A 21,123-nucleotide genomic window follows, 5' to 3' on the forward strand; every position below is an offset into this window, starting at 1 on the left:
TTTCAGAGAGAGTCTCCCCGTATAGTGCTGGGAGGAGTCTGCCATGGGGCAGGAGGATGTAGGCTTTCTTTCCCGCTTGTCTCTGTTGTTGCCATGACATTCTGTATGTCCCCACTGTGCACCTCAGGGACAGCCATGATGTAGGTAGCTGTGGATTTGTGACAGTATCACAGGGATTTCAGCCTCTCCTTTACCACGTGATTTACATGATGAATAGCACAGGGAGAGGTTGCTGTGAATCAAGTTTTGTAAATAAGCTGTATGTAGTCCTGAAGGTTAAGTTTACAGGGGCTTCAGATCCAATGATCATGTCTTCTGGCTTGAAAAGCTGTGTGTGTGTAGAACACAGGGATAATAGACTTTAACAAGATTGGTGTAGAAATACAATGATGCATTTAAGGAAATTGGTTGGAGCTGATGGGAAATCAAAAGTGGAAAACTAGGACGAATATCAGATACTGTTCAAAGAAAAGGAGTACTTGTGGCACCTTAGAGACTAACAGATTTGTTTGAGCATAAGCTTTTGTGAGCTACAGCTCACTTCATCGGATGCATCAAATAAATTGGTTAGTCTCTAAGGTGCCAGAAGTACTTCTTTTCTTTTTGCGAATACAGACTAACACGGCTGCTACTCTGAAACCTGAGATACTGTCCAGGAGCAGAGCCCACAGTCAAGCCGACTTACAATAGGACATATAAAGAGATTCTAGTATGCTCATGTAACCCATGATTTGGACACTAATATATACTTGCATATATCAGGACTTGCACACACATCAGTGTCTGCATGCAATCAAGTTGAATGGTTGCAAGAGGTCAGATTGTTTTAAAACTTTGACCCAACAAGTCAGTAAAATCTGGGTAAAAGGGGAGGTGAAATCTGTAGAGATGAAACCGGAAATATTAAGAAACACAAGAACTGGGAAGTTCTAATAGGAACAGAATAATAAAATAAGATAGATTGTGAACTGCAAAAAACCAGCCCTTTTCAAATAATGAATAAAAGAACCCCCTGGGCTATTTAAATTGAGGGCTGTTCATTTGGAAATAGGATAGGAAGTGGTAAATACATTTTTTGCTTTCCTTTGTACATAGGAAAAGACTGGAGTTCTGCCTAGGTCAGGTAAGAGGAAGGATAAAGAAAATGGCATAAGATATAAAAAAGAATAAGACTGGAAGTCCTCGATCCTGGACGAAACTTATGGTCTTCCTTATTTATGTTGATTCATAATTCTGAGGTCCTGGCTGATCCCCAAAGGATTAACCATTAATTGAGGATTAATCATTTCTTAAAGGTCTGCAGTTAGGCTATGGAGCACTGCTGCAGGAGGAGGAAGAATTTCTCGTCACTAGGAGGCAGAATCAAGTTGTGACTTGACTGCAGTGAGTGTTGACTGGCCTCACCTTGCAGTAGTGCTAAGGTTATGCAATTAACAGTCAGCAGGCAGTGATTCAGCAGGAAGCTTGCAAGAGCAGCTAAACAGGGCTCAGTGGTAGCTAGATGTGGGGGACTGTGGAAACAGCTTTCTTGCGAGAGGTATGAAGGGCTAAAGACATAGCTGGGAGAGACTAGGGACAAGAGGGTGGAATATGAGAGTAGAGCGGAGTTTTCTTGGCACCTCCTTCCGGTTAAAACCCTTAGAGGAAAGATATACAAAAAACCTCAGGTTCTAAGGGTTAAACTGTTTCCTGCTGTTGGAAAAATGATGAGTGTTATGCCGGTTTGCTGACTGCAAAATAAAGGCTATATATAATGTGCTGAGAGTGGAAAGCAAGGTTACAGGGACAGTGTTGGGCATGGGGCATTCTTTGGATCTGAGATATAAACATTTATGAGACTATAATTACCTAGCTAAGCTGAAGTTGATGCATAATTGTTCACAGAACTTGCCATTTTCAAATCAATAAATGTTTCAAGGATTTCTTTTGACTTCAGGGAAAGTAACCTTTAACAGAGATATGCTGCTTAAATGGCCCTTATTTGCCCCTTTCTAGTTCACTTTTTTGGTCTCCCATCAAACTTCAGTGCTGAGGTTTAGGCTTGAGAGGAAGATGAGCAACTTCCTTCAAAGCCAGCATTGGCACCATTTCACAAATCTGGTGACTGGTTAAATCAGTTAAATCATTTAACAGTTTAATCATTTAACATTCAATAACAGTAATGATTCAGCCTCTTCTACAACCAACCATGTCACTTTTTCCACACACAAGCAAATTAGAGACAAATCTATTGTCATATTCGAAGCAGACTCTTCATTACTTTTCTTTTTAAACCTTTAACATGGAGTCAGAGTCCTGCAGAAATACTAGCGCTGAATGCATCCTATTAAAACTGGAGGGTTTGACCTCAGGACTGGGACTCCAGAGACTGTGGGTTCTATTCCCAATTCTGTCACTGGCCTGCTGGGTGACTTTGGGCAAGTCTCTCCATGCGGAGGATACTGACCTCCTTAATGAAGTGCTTTGAGATCTACTGTTGAAAAAGAGTGCTTTCTCTCTGTATATTAACAATACCTAGCTCTGGTATTAAATCAATAGAAATTGAGGGTTTTTTTAATTACTGTCAACTAATAGAGTTAAAAGTTATTTGATGGCACCATAATCTTTAGAGTAATACTTTTTTTCCTATCAGGAGAAGAGAATTCATGGAACTAAAAGTTGGCTGAAGTTTTGTTACACAATGAATAGATAGAACAAAAAATGGCATCAAAGTGTGTTCATCACTGTTTTCACATACAATGCAGCATTTGGTTTCAGGATTAGGGGATAACATGTAAACACACAACACACATTGCACACGTATATATAGCATGCTTCTAAACATAAATATCATTTTCCAGACAAAGTCTCAGTCCGTTAACAGAGTTTGGTTGAAATGTTAACTAAATAATAGGAGCCCTCCTCACAAACTAAAGTACAAAATGCTCTCTGCTTATCACAGGCAGAGAAATAATCTTGTTGTTCTAGCAGTGCTTGTAGTGAGTTTAGAAATGCCAACTAGCCCTAGCTTCCAGGCCACACACTTATTGAAATTCCATTAATATAAAGAGGCATCTTGAGGTGGAATCAGTGGTGATTACTTTTCCTATCACATAGTTAATCCCAGCTGCTCCTGGAAAGAAGATACAAAAGGCAATCTCTAAAGCAAGTGTATTTTCTCTCTGTGTCTTTTTGGGTGAGCCTCAATAGAGTGGGGCTAGGGGCTATTAGGGCAATAATAAAATTTCATGAGATGTTGGAGATGAGTCAAACTCTGCACTCATGCTTCAAGTGTGTTCCTGTTTATAGCATATTTTTAACAAGTCGAAAGAGGTAACTCGAATATGAACTTTTAAAATAAATGATTTCATTTATAAACATTAGTTTAGGAGCAGAGCAGCAGGTCTGTGCCTAACAAACACATGTGACATATTTATCCTTTCTTTCCTTCATTCTGTTCCTACATGTTTGTATATTTTGTTATGGCTTCATAGTGTAAATGACTGGTAGGCACCTAGTCATTTGTCTCTGCCATCAGCTGCTGAGGAAACTAACACTTACCTATTTCCTTCAGATATCCAATGAACCATTATTTGAAAATCCTTAGTAGACTTAAAATTGCAGTCCCGACGACTTGTAACTTCTGAAAATCCCATGGTGCTTTTTCTAAAACATAAGGGAGTTAACTTATTCTAGTGTGATTAATTACATTTTGCCTACCTTAAAGGAAATAATTCCTCTTGTCACTTCAATGATGTACATAATTCTTTCCACTTCCACTGGTCTTGTAAAAACTATGATGTAGTGTTAGGATGAAAAAGCATGTGTGCCAAACTGATATTACTGTAGGATAACATGAAAAAAATAATGGAACTTTACTGACTAAATTTAAGTCTTGTAAAAGGCATCATATGTTGCTGTGAAGAGTGCCCTAAAAATTAATAGAAAGTTGGTGTAATAAAAGTATAATAAAAGTAAAAACTTATAGAAGCTTATGCTCAAATAAATTTGTTAGTCTCTAAGGTGCCACAAGTACTCCTGTTCTTTTTGCGAATACAGACTAACACGGCTGCTACTCTGAAACCAGAAGTAAGTGGTTTGTTTATAGATTTACCAAATTCCTTACACAAATTGGTCCTACATCCTCAAGGTGGCAGTAGTGTGCTTACAACAGAAAATTAGACAGTAATGATTATTTTAAAGTTACCCTGATTGTGACATCAGACTTGGCAGTGATAGGAACAATTACAAATTTATACTCAGCAGGATTAGAACTGTAGGTGTGGAATAAGCAATAGAAGCAGATGGTGTCCAGAAATTAAGATTGTTTTGTGCAAAAGAAAAATGCCTTTTTAACAAAGAAACACAAGAAGTCTCTTAATAAAGAAAAATGCATCGGTCCTAATTTTCAAATCTGGATGCCGTCATAGATCCCACATCTAAGTGCTCAAATCTGTGCTTAGGTGCATAGATGCACATTTTATGTGTCTTTAAGCAGAACTTTTCCCATGATCTCTAAAGACAACATGTAAAATATAGGCCAAACTCCATCCTTGGTTTGACTCTCTCAGTAAGCTACATGAACATTTTTTGTAATACATGTACAGTATAATTAAAATACCTTTGATGCCAGTTAACATGGGTGTTGTGTAGCTGACAAATCACCATTGGGTATTCCAGTGACAACTATTCAAGCTAAAATTCTAACTAGATTTATGAAGAGATTTTTTTTATTGCTCAGATTTAGAAACTTTTAGTGGCACTATATGGGGATGCTATAGGGTACTCATTTTTGCTGTTGCAAAATACATTTTGAGGATTGAGTAGAGGATTGTTAAGATCTTGTTAATTCCAGACTTCCATGAGTTAAATTCTAACTTCCTCATGAATCTGTATATGGATTTCCCATTAATGTCAATGAGAAAAATTATGCAAATAGAATAAGGGAAGACCATGCCTCTTAATCTGAGTTAGGTTTTTCTTCCACCTTTAATTAGCCCTTCAAGGCCAATAACTCAGTGAATGTATGGTTTTACACATTCTTGTTTTTCTGTTGCATTGATTTTTCCTAACTTTTTTATGGATTAATCATATAAACTGGAGGCCAGATACTCTAATCCTTCTGAGCTTTGTTTGGCCCAGGAGCAGCATGGAGGGGAGAAAAGGTAGCCTTTGCAAATCCCTAGTCCTTTGGTCAGTTTGGCTTCTAATTCAACTTAGAGTAGCCTCATGGCTGCTGTAAATTGTACCCAACTTCCCATAGTCTTAAGAATCCATTCCAGTAGACAGAGATTGCTAGAAAGTTCCTTTTCTTTAGTCACATCCCCCCTGCTAGGAGCCTACAAAGAGAGTGACTTTGAGCCTCTGTTCACTGGCTTGCTGCCCCCTGGATCTCACCAGTCCCCCTGGCGAATCTCCAGAGAGCCAGTCGGTTAAGAAGCTTTATGTACCCTTTACAACATGAGCCGGTACAAAGAACAAATAGCAGGGCTGAGAACCTGGTTAATAACCTGGTTAAGAGCAAACAGCAGGGCTGAGAACCTAGACCATCCCCCTTGCAAATGAAAGAGCATTCCCTTCAGAGTATTTTTTAGTGCTCTGTCCAATCTAGTTTAAATATCTCAAGTGATAGGGCTCTACTGAGAAATGGAGAGTACGTATAAAATAGTCATTTAAGGAAACTGGAGCAAATGCTGGAAAATTAAGAAAGAAAGAAGTAAGAAAAAGAAAACCACAAAGTCCAGGAAGCATTTGTGGCCAGCACTGTAAGCTAGAGATAAATGTGTATTGGTTTGCAAGGCCAACGTTTTTTACAAAACTGTAGTGAGTCACTGAAAACAAAACAAAACCCCCAACCACCACCACCAAAAAACAAATGATAGAATATTCAAAGAGGTAACTCAGGGTTTATTTTTTTATTCCTTTTCCAAGGCTACAGAAAACCTAAATTTTAGGAATGAAAGACTTTGGTTGCAGCTGGATAAATATTCGAGATAAGGCTTCATCAGAAGTAGTCAGTGTCTTGAAAAAGAAATTTCAGGTTTTAATTCCAGAATAATAAATTGCTTCCTAAAGCTACCGTTAAGTGTCACTTAAGGCAGAGCCTTTTCTCAGACTGACAACTTAACCTAGAATTTAAATGATATATTTAGCAGTCTATGCATTTTTATCCAGCAGAATTAGCTACCTAAATTTTAATATTTCTTTGAGGCCATTTTTTTTTTTTTGGTCTTCTTGAGTCAGAGGCTATATCTGAATTGTTTCTTCATCATCACACTGGCCTAACATATGTATCAAAGGGGCTATCACCCTCTGGAGCAATGAAACAGGATATAGAACTTTTAATTTACCTTCATCATAGATCTCATGCACCTTCCCTTGTGTCAGCATCAGCTCTATTGACATATGTATCCGGAGGCACACTAGCCCTCTCAGAGATTGCAGTCATTGGAGAGTCTGTGTAACCAAAGGCAGTGTCAGTTCAGCTGCATTTTCATCACCCTATCATCCCAAGTACCCCTGGATAGCCTGGAACCTTGATTTACCAGGCTGTAGTACAGGGCACTTGCAGACAGGTCATCAGGCTTTGGTAAAGGAATTTACCTCATAGCATTATTCAAAATAATCCATCTTTCTTATCATTTAAAACCAAATGGAAGAAATATGTGTTTGCTGCTGCCTTTACTTCTGAATATTCATCATTTTAATTGTTGTATTGCAAAACTCTGACTTGTGATGGGGCCAAATTCATCCTTGAACACAGTGCAATTAAACTGTGGATGTATTTGGTCCAGGTTGTCATTAGAACAATCCTGGGTCAGACCAAAGGTCCATCTAGCTCAGGATCCTGTCTTTGACAGTGGCCAATGCTTCAGAGGGAATGAACAGAAGAGGCAATCATCAAGTGATCCATCCTGTCGCCCATTCCCAGCTAGGTCTCATGAACACTGCACAGAGCCATTATATTATGCCTGTAATTCATGTCATTGAGTTCTGGCTCTTACTGTGACTTTATGTTGCTTTTCAGAATGCACATATTTACTTACAGCATTGCGGGAGTATTGTTAAAATGCTGAGTAATACAGAGCTGCCACAGGCCCAGACCACTGATTACCTGTGTAATATGACCTTTATATAGTAGAACCGCACCAGAGCCTTACCATAAAAGGTATAAATAATCTAAGCCTACATGCTGCTGCTGTCATGCATGTATCATTAAGCTCTGCATTTAGCCATCTCCTGTGGTTTTCTCTGTGATGTTCTCGATTTTTACCTGATTTGCTTTTCTTTTAAGGGATTGCCATATATGGCTAAAAAAAGAGAGGCTTGCTGTGAATCAGAAGTGTGTCCTTAGGTAGTCACAAAGGAAGTTCTGGGTTTTGCAAGAGGCTTTGCACTCCTCTCTGCAAAAAGCTTTGCCTGCAGGCAGCCAACTCCCTTTTACAGAAGTAGAAAATACTTAATTTGCAACTAGTCTCAAACGAAGAACTGGACACTCTTGACATTATCTTGAGTTAAAGCGGGGATGGGGGTAGGATGCACGACTATGCAATAACTCAGAACACTCGTGTTTCTAGTGGAGTGGAAATCTCATGCCATAATCCATAAAGCAAGAAGTGTTTTGTCACCAGCTGTAGAAGTAGCAGCCTCTTACAACAATGGCAACAAATTTCAATGCTCTAGTGTACTAAAATGAAATCGTATTATATTGCATGTTATGTATCTATGGAGGCCACTCAAAACCACAGGCTGAATTCTGGCAAGTGCACATGTAACCCACACACCTCCTCGGCGTGGTGTTCTGTCCCATCCGGTGGCACTGAGACCACTTGAGAGAGAGAGATTAATGAGTTTGCTCTACAGCTGTAGCTAACAGCCAGTTGGCTTTTAGCTCACGTGGTAGAGGCTCATGCACTAAGCTGCAGAGGTCCCTGATTCAATCCCACCCGCGACAGGATCTGTCGGTGTTATACACAGGCGCACGAGAGAAAAAACAGAGTAGCAGAGTATGTCTGTAAGTAGTTGTCCAGAATCACTCTGAATCTCCCTACCTCCAAACATCATGGAAAGTGTTGTCTAAAGGTCTTTCATTAGAGGAGCCATGGAAGGGCATGGCCAAGCAGTCAAAAAATGGACTCTATCTATTTAAATTCATAGGTTTCCTCACCTAGCAGTGATCTCTGTGCACATTCCCCCCAGATTTTTGTAAGACAATGCAGTACATTTGTATTTAACATTTAACAGAGATCTCAACGTGCAATTCAAGGCATGTTGGCTGTGCTCTTTTTTTAACTGCCATTACCCATTAAGAATAACCTTGGTTTTACCAACACTTTGAAGAATGGGTGAAGGACGGGATTAAAAGAAGTGAAACAGTTTGATAGAACCCATGTGCTGTCCCATCCGCTGAAATGGTGCAAAATCCCCTGACAGGAGGAAGAAGTGATATTTGTGGTGCTTCCACTCTGAGGTAATCTGGAAAAAATGGTTATTACTTTTTATTGGCTCTTCTTTATAAAACACTGCAAGTCATCATTAGATATTTTGCTTAACGAAACAAAAGCCGTGAACAAGGAGCAACTATAACGTTCTCAAAAGTAAATTCTATAGGAGGGTACAATGTCATTTAAAATACAGGTCCGTTGCTATCTACCATATGGAAAATACAGGGCAGATGAGACATCAGAGTGATATTGTGGCCCAGATGTTCACAAGTGTATGTCATTACCTGTGCTGCCAGTGCATTTGTGCACACAGTTGTGGTAATTGTTCATCCAAGTTGGATGCACAGTCATGCATTGAACTGGGGGGAATAGTTAATCTACTTTAAACTGAAGCAGGAATTTAGCTGGCAGAGGTGTAATGTGGCTAGCACACAATACTGAAGTCCCCAAATCCTCTTAAAAGTGCCAGGGCATTTTTAATGTCTGTAGCTTCTCAGAATCTCTCCTTTTACATATCATCCAAAAGCATAAATGTTGAAAGTGTGGAAGAGACAGTTATCAGAGTTTGTTGTCCTGCCTGATGGTTGTCTGGGCTGAATTATTCTAGCCTGATTTCACTTCATGCTGACTGCAGTCTGCCCCTGTTGCTTAAGTTAATGTGTCATGTTCTCAAACTGATCCTGCTGTGAGAAGGAAATGAGTGTTCCAACCACTCCTTTTTAAAGCGTGTTCATCACATTTTGTCACTTTCGGTTATAGAAAAATATTGTTAGGGAAGGAAATGAAGTTAAATGATGCATATTAGCTGTTGAGGAGAGATTCCCTTTAAAATGCATTTCCATTATATTTTATGCTTTTTTTCAGGGTAGAAACCGTAAAGGTTTTTATTTTTTCGTAAGGGTCTCATAGAATCTTTCATGGTGCAGTAACAACATTTGCATTTTGATAGCACCTTCTATCTGAGGATATTAAAGTAGTATTCAACTCTTAATTAAGAGTCCCACCACCCTGTGAGGTGGTAGTAATTCTCATTTTACCTGGGGAAACAAAGACACAGAAGTTAAGTAACTTGCCCAAGTTCACAAGGAAAGTTTGTGAAAGAGTTGGTAACTGAAGCCTTATCTCTAGACTCCCAGTTTTGCGCTATAACTACAAACTTTTCTTCCTCCTTGTAGCAGAGATAATAAAACTTGGTCTTGTGTGATGTTGCAAAAGCAATGTTTTCATTCTGTTTCAGATAAACCATAATGTTAGTCCACATTTACAATATTTACAGTTGTTATATACCATTGAAAAATCAATGGAGTTAACGCCAAATATAATTATGGCCCTAACTGTGTTGTCTTGGGCAGGTAATCTAAGCTTTCTTTGTCTCAGTTGCTTACTTTCCTCTCAAGAGTATTGAGAGGATTAACTGGTGTTTGTATAAGAGTGCTATGTAGCAGGGGTGGCCAACCTGAGCCTGAGAAGGTGCCAGAATTTGCCAATGTATGTTGCCAAAGAGCCACAGTAATACGTCAGCAGAGCCAGGGGTTGAACGGCGTACACCCCCCGGCACATTGGAAAGTTGGCGCCTGTAGCTCCAGCCCTGGAGTTTGTGCCTGTACAAGGAGCCGCATGTTAACTTCTGAAGAGCCACAAGTTGGCCACCCCTGCTATATAGTCTTATTTATTATAGAGGAAGTACTGATCAAATAAATAATCATGAAGTATTCTTGAAAGAATATTTATGTATATAACAGAAGTGATGTTTACTTTATTTCACTATAAATCTTCTGTTTAAGCAGTCTCACATTCAGAAGCAGTATTTCAATACAGGTTTCAGAGTAACAGCCGTGTTAGTCTGTATTCGCAAAAAGAAAAGGAGGACTTGTGGCACCTTAGAGACTAACCAATTTATTTGAGCATCAGCTTTCGTGATACTTTCAAAAGCTGGGAGGAGGGAGAGAAACAAAGGGTCTGTGTGTCTGTCTATATGCTGCTTTTGCCAGGGATAGAACAGGAATGGAGTCTTAGAACTTTTAGTAAGTAATCTAGCTAGGTACATGTTAGATTATGATTTTTTTAAATGGCTGAGAAAAGAATTGTGCTGAATAGAATAACTATTTCTGTCTGTGTATCTTTTTTGTAACTTAAGGTTTTGCCTAGAGGGGTTCTCTATGTTTTGAATCTAATTACCCTGTAAGGTATCTACCATCCTGATTTTACAGGGGGGATTTCTTTATCTCTATTTACTTCTATTTTTATTAAAAGTCTTTTTGTAAGAAAACTGAATGCTTTTTCATTGTTCTCAGATCCAAGGGTTTGGGTCTGTGGTCACCTATGCAAATTGCTGTAGCTCATGAAAGCTGATGCTCAAATAAATTGGTTAGTCTCTAAGGTGCCACAAGTCCTCCTTTTCTTATTTCAATACAGACTCTCTTGGCTTTGGCTATGGTTAATGTTATGCACCTGATCCTCCAGACTGGAAAGGTTGGGCTCAGCTTAAGTCTATGGGAGGGTGCAAATGTGACAAGCCACTGCTGCAGCCCTCTGAACCCAGCTTTGGCAAGTGTCTCTAGGCTGCTCTGTGTTATGCTGCATGCCACAGGAGCTTTTCGAGCCACCAGGGGATCAGCTGGACAGGATGGTATTCTGACCAAGCTCTAATGCCCCCATATTGGGTTGGGACACTGGAAGAATGGGTGGTATTAGGAGCTTTGGTGGTGGCCTTGTGTGGCCAGAGCAGTGCATACGAGCCTTAGGGAGGCTGAGAATCTGATTAATCATTCATCCAACATACATTAATTACAGGACTGGTAGTTCTCACACACACACATAATCCCACTTGAGTCACGGCTAAATGTATCCCTGGTGTAAGTCCATTGGAGACAAGAACCGCGGGCTTGGGGAGGTAAGCCTGCAGGCAGCTGGCCCCTTCTGCCTGGGACCCCACCCCTCTCACCCTCCTTCCCCACTGAAGCCCAGACGCCACCCCCCCAGAGTGCCCAGCAGGCGGACAGGCAGCTGAGCGTGGTCCGCAGCAAGCGGGCCGCGTGCCCTCCCACCAGAGCACTGGGTGGGAAGGCAGCAAGGCCCCCAGCCCAGGGCAGGTGGAGGGACCCAGGCTCACCACAGCTACCCGTACAGCTCTCCCCAACCCAACCCCGGCCGGGAGGTTGCGGGGGCCTTGGAGCCGCAGCCCGGCCATGATAAGAGCCAGGAGGGAAGCTGTGGGGAGCTGCGGCAGACCCTCCACCCATAGGCGCCGACTCCGTGGGTGCTCTGGGGCTGGAGCAACCATGGGGAAAAATTAGTGGGTGCTCTGCACACACTGGCAGCCAAGCTCCTCCCCACCTCACCTCTTCCTCTGCCTCCGCCTCCTCCCCTTTTGCCTCCCCCATTCCTCCCAGCGCTTGCCGCTGCCAAGCAGCTGTAGCAAGCTCCAGGAGAGAGGGGAGAGGAGCGGGAATGTGGTGCACTCAGGGTAGGAGGCGGGGAAGAGGTGGGGCCAGGGTGGGGATTTGCGGAAGGGGTTGGAATGGGGGCAGGAGGGGGCAGAGTTGGGACGGGGACTTTTGGGAAGGGGTTGGAATGGGGGCGGGAGGGGACGGAGTTGGGGCGGGGACTTTGGGGAAGGGGTTGGAATGGGGGCGGGAAGGGGTGGGGCGGGGGGTGTTGAGCACCCACCAGGACCAGTAGAAGTCAGTGCCTATGCCTCCACCCCACCTCCTTGGCCAGGCTCCATGCTGGTCTGGCCGAGGGGTGGGGTGGTGGCCAGGACCTCGGGGCGAAGAGGAGGGGAAGGGGGCGGGGTCTGCCTGGCGAAAAGTGGGAGGGCTGTGGCCCCTTGCCTCCCCCACCCTGATTCCGGCGCGACTGATCCAGGGCTTGGCCACACGGGAAAGAAGAGCCGCGGTGGGAAGCAGGAGGGGGCCACACAGGCCGTTTGTGTAGGCTAAGTGTCACCTGCCTTTGATACCCACCACCCATGATGTAAATAATATAAAAATCCTGACTCAAATCATCCCTGAAATAAATAGGTGTTGCTTGGTTAAAATCTTTCACATATGACCTGTCTGAGTTTGACTTAATACTTTGAAGGCTCTGTTCATGCCACATGAATCGTGTCCAAAGAAATTTGCTCAGTTTATAGGTCAAGAAAGATCTGCGCAAGGGTCAGAATATGAGTTCCTGCTAGGCACAGACAACCTTAGTTCTGCCCATTCCTAATTTTTGAGAGCTTGACTTTGCAACCTTAACACTCTTTTAATGTAGAGTTTTGGATATAATATATATCTATAACTCATTTGTGATTTAAATGAATCCACAATGTCAGCTGTAAAGAAGACAGGGTCATAGAATATCAGAGTTGGGAGGGACCTCAGGAGGTCATCTAGTCCAACCCCCTGCTCAAAGCAGGACCAATCCCCAATTTTTTCCCCAGATCCCTAAATGGCCCCCTCAAAGATTGAACTCACAACTCTGGGTTTAGCAGGCCAATGCTCAAACCACTGAGCTATCCCTCCCCCCAAGAGTAGTTGCCCTCTCTGAGACTTGAACTCAGGACCTTCAGATTACAAGACTGACACTGCCAACTGCACTAAGAGGGCTTTTTAAGAGGGTCAACTGAGTATAAGAAATTATCTGCTTCGAACTTAGTATAAGTAGAAATACATTTGATAAGACAATTCACCCTTTCACAAGGGTAACATTTCCCATTAAAATACTCTGATCGGGGCTTAAAATTATATATAAATGCTATACAGTCAAATCGGCATATATTTTCTGGATGTTTTCTGCTTATCACAAACCTGGTTTGATTCATATGTCCCAGTTACTACATTGCTTAATCAGTTTGCCTCATTATTTGCAAATATCTGTAACAGGCATTCAGTGGGATCTGTAAGAAAGACAAAGCCAGGTAAGGAGTTGCCCGGCAGGGGAGGTACTCTATCTTTATGTGAATATAAACAGTTTTAGCAAAATGAGGCTTGTTGGTCCTTGAAGGCTTTCTAGAATTTAGGGCAAAAATCTCATCAATGAGGTTTTCCCTAGTGGCCTACAATTCATAACCTTATATATTTCCTCCAACGATATTTCACTTCCAAAATCAGAGGATCCTTCTGCCCCCAATGAGAAAGGGAGGTCTAATTTTCTCAGAACACAGCCTACATTTTGTCTATTTCAGTTTTTGGTACAGAAAGCGTCATGCACAGTAACATCATGGGCCAGATTTTTAAAACGGAGCATACACATATCTAGTTTTGGTGTGCAATGATCAGGATTGTGTTCGCATGTAGCCGGTTAGCTGTCTGACTGACAGCTCCAAAAATCTGGGCCTGTGTTCATAACGAAGAAGGCAATGTTGTTGAAAGGCAGTAAGAAGTATAACAATTATAGCTGGTTGTATCCCGAAAACAAGAAGTGTGTGACTGGGAGGAGAGGAAATCTAGTGTAAAATTCCTGAACCCAGTCTTACCCTTGTTCACTTCTGTCACATACACACACACACACACTCTCATTCTCCAAACAGTGGGGGGAAAACCCCATACAAACACTTTACACTTGTGGTTACAAGTAAAGGAAATCTTTCAGCAGGACAGCTGTGATCCTTGGCACAGTGTAGTATTTACATCCATCTTACAACAAGAAACTAGTGTTTTGCTGTATGCTGAATGAGGAACTCTTGGGCTTTGAAAAAAAACTACAGTCCCAAGTGACTGAAATGTGATCAGTTTTCTATGAGCCTTCAGGTAAACCTGTAAATTGTAGTTTTCTGGCAGCGAATACTGCAGACCTGAAATAGTCACTTGCTGTAGTTTCTTTTCTACCTTATATACTCCAAATTTTGTGTGTTTTTATATTCTCATGTTCAGTGCTGTTTATTCCAGATTGATAAACATAAAGTATATATGTCCAAACCTAGTCTGTCAGAGACCTATGAATAGTTAGGGTATTTTGGCCACCTAACCTTTCACTGAACAAGTAGTTGCCACGATGTTGAGTGGTATTGTTACTCCCCTTTTGACTTGGGGTTGTTTCAGGAAAAATTGATTATAGAGTCAGGTATCTCTGATGCAATTCTCTTTAATTACAAAGAATGAATAAAGTCCTGTTGTGCTGAACACAGGAGGAATCAAACAACAGAAGACAGTTTCTTTGCTCCCAGTTCCAGGCCTCTTTCAGCCAGCACTCAGCCCCAAAAGCTCTTTCTCTCCAGTTTTTTCCCAAGGCCATGCTCCCAATGCTTGTTCAGGATGGGTGCTTGACTTTCTGCTCCTTTCCTGTCTGTTTCTGTGGTGTTTCTCATTACCGCTCTCTCTCTCTCTCTCTCTCACATACACACACACACACACACACACACACACTTACACTTACACTTTTACTAAAGCAATACCCAGCAAAACCCCCTGGCATGTACCTATATTTTGATGGTGAAGTGCTTGTGTTCTAGGTAGAGACTCCTACTGTTTCAGCTACTTGGTTCCATAAAGTAGCTAAATGGGGTTTTTTACAACTATCTTAAATGAAACGTAATAGTTACATCCAACCCATAACAATGGCGAAAGTATTACTTCCAAAAGTAATACTTCTGGGAAGATCTGGGAGCACCAAAGTGTCATTGACTGGTGAATATTGTGATCTCTACTCCAGAAGTTGAACCACTTTCTAAAGTATGAGAATAAAATGTTCAAAGATGCCATCTTCCCCTAGTTCAGTGGTTCTCAACTTTGGTCCACCGCTTGTTCAGGTAAAGCCTCTGGTGCGTCGGGCCAGTTTGTTTACCTGCCACATCCGCAGGTTCGGCCGATCGCAGCTCCCACTGGCCGCGGTTCGCTGCTCCAGGCCAATGCGGGCTGCAAAAAGCGGTGCGGGCCAAGGGATATGCTGTCTGCCCTTCCCACAGCCCCCACTGGCCTGGAGCAGCAAACTGCAGCCAGTGGGAGCCGCGATCGGCCGAACCTGCGAATGTGGCAGGTAAACAAACCGGCCCGGCCTGCCAGGGGCTTTCCCTGAACAAGCGGTGGACCAGAGTTGAGAACCACTGCCCTAGTTCAAAGCACATAGATGAAGAGATTAATTTGCTGATACTTCAGTTTCTTCAGTAACTTCAGCATTGCCACTTAGGAACATCTCTGATTTCAACCATATCACAGTGCTCACGCTCCACTCTGGTCATTTCTCCTGGCTCTACTAATTCTGCTCCTGCTGAGAGGTGATATCTCTCTCCATAACTTAATCAGTAAATAAATCTACCACCATATTATTGGAAGGAGAAAATAGGACTTCATCTAAAGCTTGGGAAGGCCTTATAGTACAGTTTCATAAACCAGCTGTAGTTTTGCAGGAGACCTCAGCATCTACTAGCTGCTTTCTAGAGCTGTAACCATGTGTCCTCTCTTTATTTCCTGTTTCCAAGTACACTCACTTGCTCTATTAAGGTGAAAGTGGCCTTATTACTGATGCTCTTGAACTTAAAACCTTGAATCCAAGTGTGACAGGGAGAACTCAGCTTTCGTGAGTGCCTCCTGTCTGTTGAGTGCAAACCTTCACACTCTCTCTCTCTCCTCCCAGCATCCCCTGTTGGTTGTTAACCTCATCAGGTGGGTCTTCAGTGGCTTGACTGTCCAGCCAGGTCACACACAGTCAATATGTGAACAAACAAACCTGGGTAAAAGGTCCACCAGGGCTCATCACTGTGCCCTTGTCAATATCTGAAGCCCTGTTTCTGGGTTTAGTTCTCAGACTCTTCTGGGCAAGCTTTAAGTCCGTGCTTGACCTGGTATGGAGCAGTTCCCCCAGAGCTTTCTCCCTGCAGACTCTGTCTTATCAGTTCTTCTCACCCCAGTTCTCCAGCCAGGTTCACTCCTTCAAGTTCAGTCCCCTTCCCTGGGAAACAGTTCAACAAGTGGTTGGCCCTCTGCAGGGTCTTCAGCCCTGTCCTAGAGCCCTTTAAATTCCAGCTCTGTGCTTGAGCTTCTACACGAAGCTTGTCCCCTTCTCAGAGCTTTGGCCACTCTGCCAGTGGCTGGTGGGGGGACCTGGGCCTGCCCACTGCTCCAGGTCCCAACCCAGGGACCCTACAAATAGAAGCTACGTGTTGCTTTCTTTAACTCCGTTGCTGCTTATAGTCCCTGGGCTGCTTCCCATGTAACCCCTTCCTCTTCATCTTTATCTCAGGACTGACGTTCTCTGTCTTTTCCCTGCTTGAGCAGGGTCTCTTCCAGGTCTCTTGGCCTGGACAGCTTCACAGACTTCCAGTCCTTCTTCCCGCTTCTGGTCCCAGCCAGCAACTGATCTGCATTGGCCCTACACCTCCTTTTAGCTGAGCCTTCTTCACTCTGATTGGCCACATCCTTGCAGCCTTTCTAGACAGGCTTGGAGGACCCACCTTCACTGTTCCTTTTCTGGAGCAGGGTGTAGTAGGACCATGAGGCCTCCAGCAGGGGGCCTCATAAGGCCTGGCACACCGTCACACCAAGCATTCCTTAACTTAAGGGTGTTGGAAGACCAGAACTGAGTTTTGCATCTTGGGCTCTCCATGTGTTCCATACACAATGGACAAAACATCCACTTTCAATCTAGAGTGCATATATTTTAGATCAAGGAAGTAACAAAGAAAGGAAGACAACACATTTTTGTGATTAATTTTTTGTCGATTTTCATAAAGAAACAGACAATGAAAAATACAAAAGGGTAAATGACTTACAGCATGTATATGTTTCCAGATACTGCATGCTTCATGGGATCTCCCATAGAATTAAGCAATTATGCAATTTTACAACTTGTCAAAGCTTCAAGGTCAAACAATACAAAATCAAATAATACTGCATAGACAACATTTTACAGTGGGGGCACCAGCAATAAAATAGGAGAGACATATATGAATAGGGAGAGGAGAGAAGAAGGGGACAGGTAGAAGGGGAAATGGAAAGAAGAGGGCTTAGGTGGGCTGGAGGTCTGGTATTCTTTGACCCCTCTCAACACTTTTTATTCAAATGTATCTAGAAACGGGGTCCAATTTCTTCAAAATAATATAATTGCTCTCTACAGCCATAAGTTATTCTTTTTTGGCTGCTAACTTAGACAGGTCCAAATACCACTGCTGTATTCTGGGCATAGGCATACGCTTCCAAGGTAGACAAGAGTTAAACTCGTGCTTGGCTTCAGCAGCCAAACCTCAGCTGAAAATTACATCTTAAATTATTCACCTACTAAACTGGGTTTAATTCCAATGACTTGGGTTCTTGAGGACTGCAATGATCACTAACATAAGAAGAGCACACATCTCTATGAGGGAGAACACAGTGTGTGTAATTTACTTGGTGACAGCAGCCATCTTGAATTAATATGGAGTATGCCTTCCTGCAAAAATGGACTCAGTTTGCAGTTAAGGGTGAAAGGTAATGTGGTTTAGTAGAATGGGCACAAAATTAAGTCTCTGGAGACCGGAGTCTATTCCAATTCTGCTACTGTCTTGCTGTGTGACCTTGGGCAAGTCAGTTTCTTTCTTTCCCCTTTCACTCTATGGGGAAGGAATTGTCTCCTAAGTGTTTGTACAGTGCCTAGCACAATGGGACCCTGATTTCAGTTGAGGCCTCTAAGCACTACTGTAATATAAATAGCAACAGCACAAGAAGCAGTCTTGTAGCACACAGTTACATGCACCACTGAATCCGTCTTTACCTTGTATTCTACCTCATAATATCCCTGTTCCCTTTTCTTGTATGCATCTCAGACTCCTTCCATACTATTATATATAATACACCTAAAAAGTGGAGTAGTCACATAAAAGGAGACATCCTGAATCCAGCAGGGTGAAGCATATCACCAAAAAAGAGGACAGATAGTTTTTATTGGTGAGAGTGAGGTCATTTGCAAGATTGTCCTTTACACACAATATATTACACCACTTGGGAAGTATGATGTGTTTCTATGACAACCATTCTCTCTCTCTCACTCACTCTCTCAAAGACATACACAAAAGTACCATTTACTCCATTGTATTACAGAAAATAATTACTCACCTGGTGCCCTACACTACGTTTTGGGTTGAAGTGTTTGACCATCCCATAAATGCACTTTCCACTCAAGAATATATGTTTAACTGGGATGTTCATAGGGATGTTTCTCAATGCACATCTCTGATTTATGAGCATATCTGTGTAGGCCTCCAAGACTATTTTGGTTTCTATGACAACATTCTTGATTTTGAGATTAATATTGCCTCATTTCAAGTTATCCTATGTCACAATGCTTGGAGAGTCAGAATAATTGTCTTAAAGGAAAGTATGCAAAGGTAAACCTATACAAGTTGACAGATCTTTTGGAACATGCTTGAGTCACACACTAAGGCCCTGACCCTTCAAACACATTCTTCGGCCTTGGGATTTTTTATGTGCAGAAAGTCAAGCATCTGTTAAGTGCAGGACAGGGACCATTTATATTATATATTATTGTAAGTACCACTAAGTGCTCAGTGACACACATCCAAAATTATACTGCACAGCTATAGCTACTCAGGACAAAAAACCAAGCAGGTGGGAGCCAGCCAATCCTTACAGATCTCATATCTAGCCATACACTGCAAAGCATTCACACACTTAGAGGTAGGATCTCATTGCTCTTTGCATGTTTTGGAATGGATCCCGTTTTCAGACATGAGTTTCTAGGAGCTCTCCCTTATTCATTGTCCAGTTTTTGTCTAGTCTAGAAATTATTCATTGTCTAGTTTCTCAGAAATCTAGAAGCAAAGTAGTGTGACCAGATGTCAAATCCAGTTAGGTGTCACCACGATGAATTGAAAATACTCAGCTACTGAGTTATGTGATTTACATAAATAAAGTTAATATATTAAATAATTAGATTAAATAGATGTTTGCAAATATCAAAAATATATGTAGTATTATAATTTGACTTTTGATTTTTTTTTAAAAAATGTGCTCCATTTGATTAAAGAATTAGTAATTTAACAATCTTATTTCTTCTTAGTTTTTCTCACTCTGAATTGATAAGGAAGTTTCTTTCATGTGGTTTACTTTTGCTCAGGGATTTTGACTGAAAGGAAGGAGACTCAGAAAATGGCTGCCTCACAGAGGTCATGACAATCTGCTTGGCAGCTGGCTTCCTTTCCCTGAAGAGGACCAGCAGTAGACATATACCATAATATGCTTTCAAAATCACAGGTGCCGCTAAAGGCACAGTGGTTGGCACTAGAGAAAAGAGAGTGGTGCTGTGTCTCTTTTCTTTTATACCAATGTAACTATTTTGTCTACTGTGGCATTCCTCCTGATTTACACCATGGTAGAGTAGTGGAGAATCAGCCCCAGTCCCTTTAACAGCAGACTGATGGGTTTATATTTCCAGGCTGTGTGGGAAGAGGTCATTGTATGATACACAGTCTAGTATATGAAGCATCAAAATTCTACAAATTAGAGATGGGAAAGACTGTCAGGCCATTTAGTCCATCCGCCAAGTTTGTTCCAAGTGTTAAACAGTGGAGCATCCATTAATCTTTTTGGGATGCTACTTCCTAGTCCAGTATAGTATTGTTTCTGAAACTAAAACAAAGGACGTTCTCATAACTGTGCTATTGCAGCCCCTATAGAGAGGGAGCTAAACCTTTATTTGTTTTACAGGATAACCTGAGACTCCTGCTGTGATATCTGGGCCTACGCATTTACCCTAATTCTGAGGTCAACTGTGAAAAGTAATTGACAGTTCATAAGATGCCACAATAACCTACAATAACAAATCTTGAAGGGAAAATGTGCAAAGGGGAGATGGAAAGATTGAATTAGTCTAAACAAAAAGGTCTACGAATATAAAAGGACTGTGTTAAGATCATACCTGATAAACAAGAGGAGTGTGCGATTGGCAATCAATGATCCAAAATTGGTGTGTCAGAAATTAGGCCTCATTGGTGAACAAATAATGAGACAATGGACTGTTCTACCCATCACTCTCTTTTGAGGTCCTCAAAAGGCCTTTGGCAGATGGACGGATACAAACACTGGCTGCCTGAAAGACAAGAGAAGGGGAAGGAGCAAGCTTCATCATGATGACTGTCACCCCCCACCGTCTCCTGGAGCTCGGGATCAAGAATGACATCATTGTTCCTTCATTGTCCTGACCCTGAGAGATGTCCTGACCGAACGGGGCCAGAGAGAGGGACACAGTGGATGGCCCCATCTCCACCAGCTCTGGCTAAATTCCAAACACCTGGGATGTGAGACTTTGTCTCCCCTCCCTCCATGTGTTCTTTTCCTTCCCTACCTTATTTCTTCCTTCTTTTAATTCTCTCCTTTTTTTCTTCTGTTTAATAACAGTCTTGCTTAGCTGGCCAAACCTGCATGTTTTGCAGCACTGCTGTCAGCCTGTGATCAGAAAGGGAGCAAATGCAAATGCAATGCCCTAAACAGCCTGATGCTGTTCTCAAGTTTGCCAGATCTTGCAGTGGCTGATAAAACCGTGGGCTGTGCCTGTGTTTTTCTAGCAACAAGGTTGCAAGTGAGAGTCAACACTAGAGAAAGAAGCAGCATTTTCTCTCTTTCCTGTTTTTTTCTCTCCCCGTTTGTGTGTGTTCGTCTTCTAGGAAACAAGATCGGACTTTAGCAACAACGACAACTCCCGACCATCTTAACTAGCTTGTTCTCTTTTCTCCAAAAGGGCAGTTATTCACATCTTTACTACTATCTAAAAGCCTGTCAAACAAGGG

At 42.1% G+C, this 21,123-nt stretch overlaps 1 long non-coding RNA gene across 2 annotated transcripts; it reads right to left on the bottom strand.

Moving 5' to 3' along the window:
* Nucleotides 1–243: 243 nt before the first annotated feature.
* LOC119563671 lies at nt 244–20,816 on the bottom strand. 2 transcript variants are annotated; one of them, XR_006285131.1, is made up of 6 exons: nt 20,682–20,816; nt 20,256–20,426; nt 13,217–13,305; nt 6,330–8,454; nt 3,541–3,645; nt 244–328 (listed from the first exon to the last, which is right to left on the bottom strand). It is a non-coding gene; the product is annotated as an uncharacterized LOC119563671 (long non-coding RNA). The 2 variants fall into 2 exon arrangements; XR_006285130.1 differs by lacking the exon at nt 244–328 and adding an exon at nt 2,118–3,112.
* Nucleotides 20,817–21,123: the final 307 nt, after the last annotated feature.

The sequence above is a fragment of the Chelonia mydas genome, chromosome 12 (assembly GCF_015237465.2).
Source record: "Chelonia mydas isolate rCheMyd1 chromosome 12, rCheMyd1.pri.v2, whole genome shotgun sequence".
Classification (NCBI taxonomy): Eukaryota; Metazoa; Chordata; order Testudines; family Cheloniidae; genus Chelonia; species Chelonia mydas.